Source organism: Dasypus novemcinctus, chromosome 1, assembly GCF_030445035.2.
Source record: "Dasypus novemcinctus isolate mDasNov1 chromosome 1, mDasNov1.1.hap2, whole genome shotgun sequence".
NCBI classification, from domain to species: domain Eukaryota; kingdom Metazoa; phylum Chordata; class Mammalia; order Cingulata; family Dasypodidae; genus Dasypus; species Dasypus novemcinctus.
In genome coordinates this window covers 142595948-142610107 of record NC_080673.1, presented here as the reverse complement: position 1 = coordinate 142610107, position 14160 = coordinate 142595948, and the positions used below count along the sequence as shown (strand labels likewise).

General features: G+C 35.5%; 1 pseudogene; it reads left to right on the top strand.

The window, feature by feature from the left end:
- The first annotated feature begins 966 nt into the window (after positions 1-966).
- On the top strand, positions 967-1067 carry LOC111763746 (U6 spliceosomal RNA; annotated as a pseudogene).
- Positions 1068-14160: the final 13093 nt, after the last annotated feature.

Below are 14160 nucleotides of genomic sequence, written 5' to 3'. Positions count from 1 at the left end.
TTCATATATAAATGATATGAAGACAATAATAATAATAGGGTTGGTGGAGGAAAATACTTGGTTAGTAGTAATATTTTGACAATGCTCTTTAATCATTAGTTAAAAATGTTTAACAACAGTGCAAGATATTGGTGGTAGAGTGAGGTATGAGAGTCCTGTATGTTGTTATATATGTTTGTTTATATGTAAGTTCGCAGCTATTACTACACATTTATTGTTTATATTTGTTTATGTATGAGTGACATATTTCAATAAATTTAAAAAATAGAATAGAGCAGTCAAAAAATAAGCAAACAAAAGAAAATCAGCAAACTTGGAGACACTCAATTGTTAAGATCATGTCTGAAGAGTAGAAAAGTAAGAATGAAAGAAAATAAACAGGGCGTAAGGGACATATAGGGCACCATTAATTTTACAGAAATTCTCATAAGGGTGTCCCAGAAGAAGAGGTAAGAGAGAAAAAGGGAGACAGAATATGTGAAGAAATAACATAGAAAACATAACAAATTAGTGAAAGGCATAGATCTATACATCCAGGAAATTCAGTGAACTTCAAGAGAGATTATCACAAAGATCAAAGTTAAAATAAATTGTAATCCTACTGTCAAAAGATAAAGAGAGAATCTTGACGGAAACAAGAGAAGTAATTCATGAGATACTTGGGATCCTAGAAGGAGATATTGAAACAGTAATCAAAATCTTCTGAACAAAGAAAAGTCTAGGAGCTGTTGGTTTCACTGGTAAATTATATAAAATATTCAAAGAAAAATTAACAGCAATATTTTTCAAACTTTTCCAAAATAAAAAGAGAGAAAATTCATAAATCACGAGACCACCATTATCCTGATATCAGTAATTGCACAAGAAAACTACAGACCAATAGTTACTTTGAATTTGTATACAAAATCCTGAACACACTAGCAAAGCAAATCCAACAGCATGTTTAAAGTATAATACAGCATGACAGTGCTCACTTTAGCAGCACATTACTAAAATTGTAATGATAGAGAATAGCATGGTCCCTGCACAAGGGTGGCATGCAAATTTGTGAAGTGTTCCGTATTTTTTGTGAAGATCTCCCAGATGGCAGCAGCTTCTTTGAATTGTAAAGTCTTATTATCCCTCATTTCTTCACCTAGAACAAAAGCCAGGCTCTCCCAAGCCAGCAGCACCGATAGACTGCACTGCCTCTGGTTTCATTCCTACCTCATTAGCTTAGCATCCTCAAAAAGGTGAAGCCTTTGTCTTTGGTGATGCAAATAGAACTGTCTCCTTTGTGAACACCAAAATTGCAAGCCATGTCCTCAGCTCAAGAGTGCATTCCCAATTTGTCACAGGGCTGGTGTTCTCCCCACACAGTATTCCCTTCCTGGCCTCTGTCAATGAAGACTGCTCACTTGCTGTTCCTTTCTGAGGTGTTTAGTAGTCAAGCCCACAAAGTAAGAGATGCTATTTTATCCCCACTCAATCACTCCCTCCTTACCATGGTAGGTGGAGCCCATCAGGTCATCCACTATATAGTACCTGCGGTCACCCCTCGGGCTGAAGTGTGGTTTGCTGGCCCGGCGGGGGAGCGGCCGCGGTAGGCCTAATTCCAAGCCACTGCCCCCATAATAGGGTGGCTGGTCGGACTCACCGCCACCCCTGAAGGGAGCTCGGCATGGGCGCAGAGTGCCCTCGGGTCTCCCCTTCTCGGCGGCCATGCTTCTGCGGCCACCCCTCCTCCCAGATAGCGCCACATGATGCCTTTTGAGGCAACACCCTTCTTCTTTCTCCCTGCGCAGGCGCAGGGCAGAAAATTCCAGTCTGCCTTTTCCTCCTCCCCCCCGCCCCCACAGCAACAGCCAGGCACAAGGTGGGAAACTCAAGTCTGCCCTCTACCCCAGCAACAGCAGCCACCAATCCCTAAACCCTGCCACTTCCCCCAGCAACAGCAACAGCCAATCCCTAACCACCACCCCTCCCCCTTCCAGTACCTCCCACTGACCTTTCTCCGGCAACCAATCAGAACAGGGCATGGCTTCGACCAATCAGCCTTCCCCAGCCCCTATAAAACTGTTGCCTCTCCCTCAATAAAGTTGGACTTGTGTGTTTACCTTGTCTTGGCGGTAGTTCTTCTGCCGTGCGCCCTCCAGTCCTGAGAGCCCCCGACAAGGGCCTGGCCTCCCTTGTCCCCAGTTTGTCGCCTGATTCTCCGGGCGACCCCCTCGTCGCCAGCTTCGCCGGGCGACCCTGTCAGCCGAACCGCGCAACCCCTGTGAGACCGACCCCTCGTCTGCTGCCGGACCGACCCCTGGTCCCAAGTGGGACTGACCCCTCTGCCTAAGCTGGACCGACCCCTCGTCCGCAGCCAGACCCCACCTCTACTGACCGAGCAAGCCACCGCAAGTACCCACAGAACCTATCTCAATCCCTGGACTTAAGAATGTTGCTGAGTAGAATAAAAAAAAATACTGCTTCCATGTAGCTGTGCATGAGATACTGGCCATGTTTGGGTAGGGTATGGGGTGTAGGCATCCCTGGAATCTTGGAGGCAGCTTTTAGACTACTCATTGTGACATGAGCACCTTTTTTTTTTTTTTTTTTTAGAGAGAGCTTAATTCACTTTATCATGGGATTACTCCCATTCATGAAAAGCCAGCCCAGAGCACTTTGAGGTAGAGCCCGGATTCACTCACCACAGTTTTGCACATGTTCTTATTGTTAAACTGAATTAGAAATCCATTTTTACACTGAACAAAATGAGTGTGGTTGATGCTGTTGTAATACCTGGCCCCCTTCCTCCTCCAAAGGAGTTGTGTATATGAGAGATGAATGGGTTTTTGGTCATAGGTGAGAAGCTATAGATAAAAGCCTGGAGATGATGGAGAACTTAAAGACATTGCAGTTAATTTGGAAACTGACATAGATTATTGCAGAGACATCACTGTCGTGTTTATCACCAGATAACAGCCTGGGTCCAGACTTCACCCAACTCTGGGTCCTTTTTCTCTAGATGCAGGAAGTCTGAATGTTGTATTTCTGGACTCTGAAGATATTAAATTCTGGCAGCAGGGAGAGAATCAGAAATGATGGTTGTAAAATAAAAAGTTTAGGCTTTGTTAGCCTTCCTTTCTTTGGATGAAAAAATAAAGAGCATGACCAAGTAGGATTTATTCCAAGAATTCAAGACCGGTTCAACATAAAAAACTCAATCAATGACAACTTACTGTAAAGCCATGGTGATTAAAAGAGTTTGGTACTGGTGGAATAATAGACAAGAAAATAGTTGGAATGGAATAGAGAGAATAGAAATACATCCACATGAATAAAGTCAACAGTCAACTACTCTTTGAGAAAGGAATAAAGGAAATTTGTAGGAGAAAGAATAGTATTTCCAACAAATTGTCCTGGAACAACTGTACAACAAAACACTGTAGAAAGAAATCTAGACTTATAGATTTTATACCTTTTGCAAATATTAACTCAGAATGGTTGATAAACCTAAAATGAAACAAAACTTCTACAAGGTTAAACAGGTCAAAATCTAGGAGGCCATGGGGTTTGACAATGACTTTTTATTTACAACACCTAAAGGATGATTTGTGAGTTAAAAAAAAAAATTGGTTTTCATTAAATTAAAAAAAAAAACCTCTGGTTCTGCAAAAGACACTATCAGGAAAATTTTAAAAAAAGGTAGCTACAGCCTTGGAGGATATATATGCAAAACACATATCTGAAGGAGGATTTGTGTCTAAAATATACAAGGAACACTTGAAACTCATAATCAGAAAACAACCAGATTAAAAAATGTCAAAAGATCTGACAGACACCTTACAATAAAAGATATACAAATGATAAATGAACATATGAAAACATTCTCAAAATAACGTTTCATTAGGGAAAGGCAAATTGGAAAAAAAAAAAAAAAAGATACTTCTACACGTGTATTTGCGTTATTAAAACCCCAAAAGCTGACAACTCCAAAGGCAGATGAGGATGTGAAGCAATAGGAGCTCTCATTGACTGCTGGTTGGAATGCAAAGGGTTATAGCCACTTTGAAAGTCAGTCTGGCATTTTATCATAAAGCTAAATGTAGACGTATCACACAATCTAGCAATTCTACTCTAAAGTATTTATGCAAATGAGTTGAAAACATATTTCAACACAGAACATGTGCAAGAATTTTATAGCAGTTTATTTATAATTGCCTAAAATTGTAAGTAACCACTATGACCTTCAATCTGTGGTATAGCCATACAATGGGATGCTATTCAGCAATCAAAAGAAAGGGGTTAGCAGGCCTTGAAAAAATGTGAAGAAACCTTAAAAGCATATTTAATGCATGAAGATGCTACTATAGAAAACCTCACAAACTGTCTAATTCCCAGTATATGACATTCTGGAAAAGGCAATCCTAAATAATGAGTAAAAATTTCAGTGGTTGCCAGGGTTTCACAGAGAGGAGAAGGGTGAATTGTGGAGCACTTTTAGTTGAGTCAATCTATTTTCTATGAAAATATAATAGACACATGATCTTACATATTTGTCAAAACCCATAGAACTAAACAACAGAAAGAGTAAGCTTTAATGTAAACATTGGGATTTAGTTGATTAAAATACAATGATAATGGTTCATCAGCCTTGGAAAATGTGCCACACTAATGCAGCATGTTAATAAAAGAACTGTGTGCAGAAGGGTGCAAAGGGGAACTATCAGAACAAACTGTACTTTCTGCACAATTTTTCCATAACTACAAGTGCTCTGAAAAAAATAAAGTCTATTTTCAGATACTAGAATACAAGTTTTCAGGGAATGCGGTAGGTCTAGGGAGTGGGGAGTGAGTGCTTAATTCACAGAGCTTCTGTTTGGGGTAACAGAAAAGTTTTGGTAGTGGATGGTAGTGACAGCACTGAATATAACTAATAATACTGAATTTTTTACCTGAAAGTGGCTGATATGGAAAATTTTAGGTTGCAGCAGAATAAAAAAAAATTAAAAATCATAGAACTGTGCAACACAAATGAGAAACCCTAATGTAACTATATGGACTATAGTTAAAAGTATAATTATTATGATTCTGTTTCATCAATTATAACAAAGTACCACATTAATACAAATTTAAATAACAGGAAAAATGAGTGTGTGAGAGGGTTTTGGGAACTCTACTTTATGGACTATTTTTCTATATATCTAAAACTTCACAGAAAATTTTTAAAAAATAAAATCTATCAAAAAGAAAAAAAATAAGTGCTCAAAAAAATAAAACAAAGAAAAGGAATACAAGAGAGAAAATAGATAAGGCATATAGGATCCATTTGGGATTTTAATATCTGACCATCAGAAGCCCAAGTAAGAGTGTATAGATAAGGAGAGTTGTTTGAAGATAAAAGGCACACACCAACTACTAATCAAAAGGAATGAGAAAAAGATTCATCTGTATCACCACATCTTCAAGTTATCTGTGAACATACTATTAAGAGAACAAGTTTTAATATCTGCTTAAATCTTCCACTGTGTAAAATAATTTTATTTGCGAAGGAATAATATTGATGCCTAACTCATTTCAGCAGCATAGGATGCTAGAAGAAAATTTTAAAATTCGACAATGTTTTGAGAAAATACATTATAGAATTTTTTAAAAAAAGAAAATATTTTTCTAGAATTATTAACAAAGTATAATAGGGCAGAATGATGGCATTTTTATACATACAAGTGCTCAATACTAAAACTCTCCCCATATTATTTCTTAAATTGATATTTTAGGACCATATCTATCAAAATGGAAATTACACATTTCCAGGAGTTCTTGGATTCCAGGATGGTGGCCCCTTTGCAGATCAGTGGTGAAGAAAATCCTAGGGTGACATATGCCCAAATTTAGTTCCCAGGACTTAAAGATAGAACTACAATGCATGTCCTTTAACCACATCACAAAGCCAAGTCTTTATAGATATCTCTGTACCTATCCATGCATATCCATAGATATTCTACATGCACAAAACATCTGAGGGAAAAGGAAATTAAGTTTGTCTTTAAGTTTTACAAATTACTGCCCACTGAAAATGTGGATAAGATTCATGATAAAATTTAAAATGAGAACATTAGGGGAAAAAAAGGAAACTGAATATAATTGTGTTCATAGAGAAAAATTTAGTAAAAAAATAAAAAAGGCAAGTGTCTCAATGCCTGCATTTACCAGCTGTGTGTCATTGACTAAGTTACTACAGCCTCAGTTATACTTTCTATAATAATGTAAAAAAATTTATAAGCACAAATTGCCACCACAAAAGAAAGGAAATAGGTAAAGAAAGAAGGAAAGAGAGAAGCAAGGGAGGAATAAAGGTAATAAAGGAAGGACATTTACTAAACATAATTATCTTAAAGGATTGTTCTTAAAATTAGCCAAGATAATAGACATGAAATAGTATTATATATGTAAAAAATAGTAACTTTTTAGTTTACTATCTTATTTTTTTTAGTAACTATTACTTCATAATACTCTAAAGAAGTATTTTATAAAGTATCATGGCTTCAAATATCGAATTAAGTAAAACACTACCGAAAATTTCAAGATTTACTTATATCTCCAAGAACCTTACCATAAGGAACTGAAAACACCCACACTCTCAGCTGTATGCATTAATATCAACCACCCTTTATTGCAATCCTAAATAGCAATTTAATTTATAGGAGGCCTTATCAAATTGTATCGGGATACATGGAGTTTAAAATATAATCTCAGGGAAACGGACTTTGGCCCAGTGGTTAGGGCGTCCGTCTACCACATGGGAGGTCCGCGGTTCAAACCCCGGGCCTCCTTGACCCATGTGGAGCTGGCCCATGCGCAGTGCTGATGCGCGCAAGGAGTGCCCTGCCACGCAGGGGTGTCCCCCGCATAGGGGAGCCCCACGCGCAAGGAGTGCACCCATAAGGAGAGCCGCCCAGCGCGAAGAAGGGAGCAGCCTGCCGAGGAATGGTGCCGCCCACACTTCCCGTGCCGCTGACGACAACAGAAGCGGACAAAGAAACAAGACGCAGCAAAAAGACACAGAAAACAGACAACCGGGGGAGGGGAGGGGAATTAAATAAATAAAAATAAATCTTAAAAAAAAAAAATAAAATAAAATAAAATATAATCTCAGTTTCTTAAAAGAAAAATTAAGTTCTTTCTCATACTACATTCCATATTTGGGTCAGCTAGATGCCGCTGTTAAGAGTGACAGCTATCACATTTTTTCTATCATCACTAAGAAACCGGGAAGAGAACATGGAAAACATGTATGGATTCATAAATCTTCATCTCAGAAAGTATGAGTCATTTCCATTCGTATCACATGTCCCAAAGAAAGTTACCTGCCCATGCCAAACTTCAAGGGGGTGGGGTGTGGAAATACAAACCTACCATGTGCCAGAAAGGAGAAACCAGACAATTGTGAATAGTTTTATGACTACCACAGAATTTTATTTTGGTGGACATAAATTGTCCCTGCTTGTGCAATCAAATAAATGTTTAAGAAATGTTAATTGTTATCTTTTCCATTAGTTAAATTACACTTGAGAAAATACAATGAGACATTCAATAAGCATGGAGATATTAATGGCTAAGAAATTACATGTGTAATGTTCATAGAAAACATCTTTTTCTATGTCACTGGTAATTGCTGGAGACTATTGTTTAACAAAAGATGTAACAGCAATTTTTCATCCTGTTTAAAATTCATGAAGCTATAATCAGACAGACAAATGTTTATTAATTTCTAAATTGCTTTATTGACTCTAATAACAAAAATACAGATTTTGCAGGCTTCAATGGAATTATAATTAAAGTCAATTTTTTCTTGCCTGTTTAGTTGACAGTTTTGTGTAGTTTTACATTTTGTAGATTTTTAAAATATTACATTGAATTATTGAAAAAGTGAGGATTTATTGAATAAGCATGAAATTTTCCATTAGCTTATATTTTCAGTTTATTAGAATGTCACATTATGTCAAATATACGGGCCTCTATGTACTCAACTACATGGTTAGTGTTCTGAGTAACCGGGGAAAAAAGAACATGATAGAATTACTAAAAACCAGCCTTCATTTTCTACTCTTCCCTGTAATTTCACCCTTTGCAATGTGACTTTTCAGCTCCTCTCTTCAAATGATATTGCCTATTTTCCCACTTCTCAAATTTCGTCTTGAATTGCAATCTACATTGACCAAATGAATGAATCAGAATTGACACTGTGCCATTTTAAAGACTGAAAGGGTCAAGAAGCCTGGTGTATATCAGCTCTATCTCCATTTAGTAAAAAATACCCCAGCATGAAAACATGCCTAGTGAATGACACACCACATGAAGGAGAACTAGTCAACCTGGCAAAGACCTTTCTTGACTGAGCTGTGTCGACCAAGTCAAGACCTTTCTAGTGTGAGTTGAGCAATCTCAACCAATACCTTTCTTTCTAGATCAGCAGTTTAGCCAAGTTTCCAACAGACTGTGTATTCATTAGTGAGTCAAGTTTATACCACCTAATTCTGGTCTAGATTAGCAAGACCATTTAACTGATGCACAGGATCTTGAGTGAAAATAAATTTCTATTGTGGAATGCCACTGAAATTTTCTGTTTGTTTGATATATAAACCTATCTGTAGCCATAAATAATCCAAAGAATTTGGACCTTGAAGGTGTTTGGTGTTGGTTAAGGCACATATGCAGGAACTTTCATTTGTAGGTATTTTTCTTCCAATGAAAATATTGTTGTGAGAATATGTATATTTAAATAGACTGAGCTGCATAACCTTGAAAACAAAAATAAAGTCTTACAGACATTACAGGAATATTAAAGCATAGTAATTTTATATTTCAGGATATAGTTTTCCTTTTATAAATCCTAATCTCTCTTTATACTTTGCTATTCTGCATCATTTTATGTAATGTATAATAACAGAACTCTTGATTCACATTAAGCCATTGCTGTTATTAAATTGAAAAAAATGGCTTAATTCTATTGTATTATCCTGAGTTTTGGCAGATGTTATTTAGGATGTTTTATGTTGTACTTAAGTTCTATTTGTAGAGGAATTAATAGGAAAATAGAAAAATATCAACTTAAAAATTGGGTTAGAGTGGTTTATTTTAAGAGCAGACAATGTATTTTTTATTCCTCAAATTTATAACAATTCTTCAAGTAATATTTATTGAATGAATGCCTAAATGTATAATGAATGGATTAATTTCAGGGTTGTTTATATTCAAAGCAGAATTTATATATCCTTGGAATGATTTCTAATCTCCTCATTTTAACTTAGCTATAAGCTACCTCATATAGTAATTAGGCTTGATATTAATTTTTAGTGTATAACAGTGCATTCTAAAAGATTTACAAGCATAAATATTTTTTAAAGTTGCCTGTAATAAAAAAGAAACAAACTAATTAAATACAATTTTTGTATAAATACAAACATATATATATTTTTCCTTTCTTTTAATTTATTGAGCTTACTCTTTGTGAGATAGACTTAATAGTAAGTCTGCTTCTCACTTTCATGAGATCATGCATTTAGATAACTTCCTGGCACATTGTTTGAGTTATATAGACCCTGTCCATAGAAGGCCCTGGCATGGATCAGACAGTACCTTATTTAACTCAGATTTAGGAGTAGATACTACCCAAGGTAAAAATAAACAATCCTATTTTCTTAATAAATATTTACAAATATGTTGTGATAAGGTATATGAGACATTTTGCAATGAGGTAAAATAATAATGTAAAGTTTTGAGTACCTAAATGATGCATGACATTACATACATATATTTATCAGCACTTTCACTGAATAATTTAAGTCAAAAGCAAAAAGCAAAATAATAAATGCAGAGTCATTACTTATAATTAGTAAATCAGAAAAAATTGTGTTAATTTTTAAAGTCATGTTCTAATTATAAACTCAGCAAAAGAAAAATGACAGATCAATAGAACTTAGAAAAATATTTGACTAGTAGAATATAATTTTAAATACTTAACCTTGGTATACAGTTTTAGCTCTTTAAATTTTTTGCTTGTATCTATCCCATAACCTGGCTTAGGTGGTACATGAGATTGACCATCACACTATGGTAGACAGAATAATGCCATCCCAAAGATATCTACATCCTAATCCCAAGAACCTGTGAATATTTATTTTAAATGGTAAAAGGGATTTGCAGATGTAATTAAGGATCTTAATATAGGAGATTATCCAGTATTATCCCTGAACAGTCTAATGTAATCACTCTTAAATGATAGAAATAGGAGGCAGAAAAAACAAGAGGAGATGTGATAATTAAAGTAAATGTCTGAGAGAAGCAACTGAATGTTTTGCTAATGGATGATGGCTACAAGCTGAGGAGTGTGAACATCTTTTAGAAGCTAGAAAAAGCACAGGACAGATTTACCCCTAGAGGCTCCAGAAGACTCTTCTAGCTTCAGAAGTTAGAAAAAGACCTCTGGAGATTTTCTGATCTCCAGAATTATAAGATAATACATTTGTGCTGTTTTATGCCCCATGTTTGTGGTAATTTCTTACTACAGTAGTAAGATACTAATACATTTACTTGAATAAAGTGGGGACTGGATTATTGTAAACAAAGGCTTTCTCTCAGATTATGAGTTTTAAGAAACACCGCATATGCCATAGATCATAGATTGATAACCTTACACACACAAAAAATTAGCATTTCTAGGTTTCATAGGAAATATAAATCTACTGTTTAGTTTTGGCAGATCATTGTCTTATTGTGTTATAATATCATTCTTGAAATGCTGTAGGTAAAATTGTGATGAGTAGGGATACTAATGACTACTTCTAAAGTCATAAAGTAGATGGGTCATTTTACTAGGAAAAATATGGTACATTTTAAAAATACAAATGTGACCAAAATTAGAACATAGTGAAAAATCAATGGTAACATTTTGTACATTATTAGATTTAAATAATATAAATTATGTGAATATCCCATAAAATGTTTGATGAATTCATTGGTATTTTGAAATCTCCCATTAGATCCATAGACAATTAATTTACTACACATTTACATGTTTAACATTAAAGATATTAATATAGTTATTAAACAGTATGTTTTCAAAGAGTTGGTTTAATAAATGTTGATATAGAACTCTGGAAACATTTTGCAAAATTATTAGTTCTTGTATTCAAATAAATTTATTACTTCATTTATATGAAGAAACATATTTTATTCTTTCTGGAAACTTAATTTCTCTTACTGAACAACCTGGAAAAGACAACAAATTATATACTGTTGTTTCAGGCAAATGTTCTTCAAATTTTTGAATTAATATCTATGCCAAAATAAGTTATCTCTCAAATAGAAACAAGCATGCAAACCTTTTGCCATCCCTTTAAAGACTTGATTCTTAAACAATGGATGTGACATTGATACAACTAGGATATATTTTATTAACATTTGCCAAATAGTTTGAAGAAATTTTATTCTTTCTTGTCCTCCCCCCTTTCTTCCACTTTTTCTTCCTTTTTAAAAAATTTTCTGAGAAATGTCAATGACATGCAAGACACTGGGCTTTATAATAAGAAAAAAGATCTGCTAAAATCTTCTTACTATCTAGTTTTGAAATCATACTTAAAAAGACTATTAAAAATTGAGGAAATATAACTTTGGAAGAGAAGATAATACAAGAAATATTCTTTGAGAAAGTAGTGCCTATTTGTCATCTAAAATTACAGGTAGAAATACCCAGGTGAAGCAAGGGGTGAGACAAATGGAAGACAATGCAGAAACGTCTAGGCAGACAGTATAAACAAACAAAACCTAGAACAAGACTCTGAAATGTCAAAGGAGCAGCTCATGATACAAGAATGGAAGGACAGTTAGTGTAAATAGAGAATGAGAAGAATTGTAATCCTGACTGAAATTATAAAATCAGTGAAAGGTCAAATATTGTAGATAATTAAAACTGATAAATTTTGGATTTTATTGTAACAACAAGTTAGTGTAATTGAAAGTTTTTAAGCAAGAAAATGACATTCATATCTCAAATTTAGAAAGATTACTGTGGATATAGAATGAGAAATTGGCTGGAGTAAGGTAAGCAAAGACTAAGAAGTAATTTGTTATAGGGTATATGGCAACCCTCTGTAATGTCTTCTCAACCTTTTGCAAATTAAGATCTATTTTGAAAATAAAATGATTATTTAAAAATGTAACTATTAAAAAAGAAAAGATTTAGTATTACAAATTAGGGGACACTCTTTGCCTGCCCCAAGTGAAAATCCACACTGTCCATAAAATTACCTCATCAAATGTATGGTAAATCACCATAGACTTGTCCCTTCTTTCCAACTCATATTAAGTTTATCATCTAATTCTCTTGATTCTAGCCCCAAACATATTTCAAATATATTACTTTTATTGCATCATTCCTTTCCCTACTCTAGTTTGAGAAGTGTTTAACTCTTTCTCTCATTGCTCATCCATGTTATCTCTAATATTGAGTTAGTTTGGATCCTCAAGGAAACTGATGCTAAATGGAGGTTAGAAATCCAAGAGATTTATTAGTGACAAACCTGTAAGCAAACAGGGAGAAAGACCCAGAAGAGGTGAGGAGATACTTCAGACCATGATTCCTGCCTGTGAAAAAGGAGGAAAAAGAATGAGGGTTGAAAAGAAGAGTGTTAAACTACAGCAGTAGTTTAATGGATCTTTGGATCCATTTTATACTACAATATAAAAGTTGTCACCATGCCAAATGGAATCCTCAAATCACCTGTTAAGTGGAGTCAGACATATCCAAGTATAGCAGTTTGATGTTATTGATGAATTCCAGAAAGAAATATTGGATTATGTTTGTAAACTGATCTTTTCCTCTGGGTTTATTAGATTATAGTGGATTCAGAGGTTTGCTTGATTAAGTAATCATGTAAACCTCTTGTGCTGTAGGGCATTGAGTTCCCACCCTTTGGTTGGTGGGGACTCACAGATAAAAGGCATGGTAAAGGACAGAGTTAGGGCTTTTAATGTTGGAGTTTTGATGTTGGAGTTTGGGAGCGCCAGGGAGAGAGACAGAGCCATTCGCCTGAGAGTCTACAGCTGACCTTGTGGAGAGAGGCAAAGCCTAGAGAACCTCATAGTCTACAGCTGATCTTGCAGAGAAAACAGAGGTGCTCAGTGAGAGGAACCCAGGAAGCCTGAATCCTGGCAGACATCAGCAACCATCTTGCTCCAATAGGTGGAAATAGACTTTGGTGAGGGAAGTAACCTATGCTTTATGTCCTGGTATATGTAAGCTCCTACCCCAAATAAATACCCTTTATAAAGTCCAACAGTCTTCTGATATTTTTGCATCAGCACACCTTTGGGTGACTAATACACCAACTAATGGGACAGCACTGGTATCCCTTAAGAGCCCATTTTGTTAGCTGAGAGCATCCCCCTGGAAGCAGGGTCCCAGCATAACCAAGTTGGAAGATTTGGAGTGGCCACACTTTTGGAATCATATATAGCATCCATTTCTACCACTGAGGTTAACTTATTCATGAGATTATGATGCAAGCCCTGGGACAGCCCAGAGGAGAGGCTGACTCAATTCAACTGAATAAGACATCCTGCTCCTAGGTTATTCAGTGTCTTCTCTCTCATTCATGCTCTCTGGTGGACATTGACTTAAGAAACAAAGAGCCATAAATGTGCTTATTCCCACAATTCTACCTACATGTTCCATAACTCTATGTACTCCCAACAGAGAGAAATTTCCTTTGACACTGATTTTCAGAGCAATTGTATTGGTAGTTGTAGAATGACATCAGACCAATTTCAAACCACATTAATATATCAATAAAGTCATCCCTGAACCAAACAAGTAAATTTGTTTTCTTTCAACAAAACCTGGTATAATAATACCCCTGTTAGAGGTATTATTTGGTGGAGAGGATCAGTAAAATAGAGATGAGGGATGTCGAAGTCTGAATCACTCATTCCTGTAACTTATTTGTGCTCTTCAATTTTGCGTCAATATCCAAAGATCCATTCTCAATCGTGTTCTCCCTGTTCCTACTAGTACAAATTAGCCAGACCCTGTAGATATTTTGGTGAATAATCCTGAATATGCTATTTCATCATTTAATGGATTGCTTCTGTTTCTGCCTAACATTATAACTTAAGGATTTGTCAATATCA